This window comes from Geotrypetes seraphini, chromosome 13, assembly GCF_902459505.1.
Source record: "Geotrypetes seraphini chromosome 13, aGeoSer1.1, whole genome shotgun sequence".
Taxonomy (NCBI): domain Eukaryota; kingdom Metazoa; phylum Chordata; class Amphibia; order Gymnophiona; family Dermophiidae; genus Geotrypetes; species Geotrypetes seraphini.
Genome location: NC_047096.1, coordinates 78,116,708 through 78,117,611, shown reverse-complemented (window position 1 = coordinate 78,117,611; position 904 = coordinate 78,116,708).

Below are 904 nucleotides of genomic sequence, written 5' to 3'. Positions count from 1 at the left end.
TCTTATTACAGACCATGTGCTGGGGAATGGGTGCGGTAGCCTTTTTGAAAGAATAGCTGGATCTGGAGAGATTCTCTGCCTTACGTCACCAGTCAACTATCATGCTGAGAGCTTTGGACTGCCAGTCAGCCCTTGGAACAAGCTACCTAAATCCCAATGGTGGGCTCCGTATCTAGCAGTGTTCAAGGCCCTGTTTAAAGCCCACCTCTTTGTGCTTTGGACTCCTAACTCCTCTCACCTTGGTTTCTGCATCCCCAACCCTATATGTCATGTCTGTCCAAGTTAGCTTGTAAGCTCTTCTGAGCAGAGACCATCTATAAATGTCAAAATGTAGAGCTTTCAGTACTCTAGTGTGAAGTAGTATTCAGACTAAGTATCCATTCCCCCGGGACTAGTGATGGATGCTGAAAAGAGGAGGAGGGGGGTAAAGTTGCTGCTGGCACGGTGAGCTGCCCAGAGGATGATATTGATGCTCCTGACCAAGTCAAGGAAGTGAGCAAATGCTGAGAACCTGGAAATCCGCAAATTTTCAGCATGCTGGCTACACAGGCCCTGAAGAATTCACCTGCTAGCTAGACTAGTCTGCTCCTCTCCAAGCAGGCACAGCAGTCCTTTTGAGTTGTGTAAAAACAGTGAACTGCTCCAAACACACTACAAAATAATAAAGAATAAAAGGAGCAGATCAGGACAGCACTTTCATGCTCCCTGCAAAAGGGAAAAACTGAAGGGGGCAGCAGAGACTGGGACAAAGGAGGAACTGAAGAGCTGTGATTGACAGCTTCTGCATACTTGCCAGCAGGCATAGACATAAATGGTTCAGCATCCCAATAGCACTAGAATTAGAAAATAAATAACCAGAGGCTAAAGTTAGAAAAAAAATTAGTTATTTAGCATTTCCCAATGT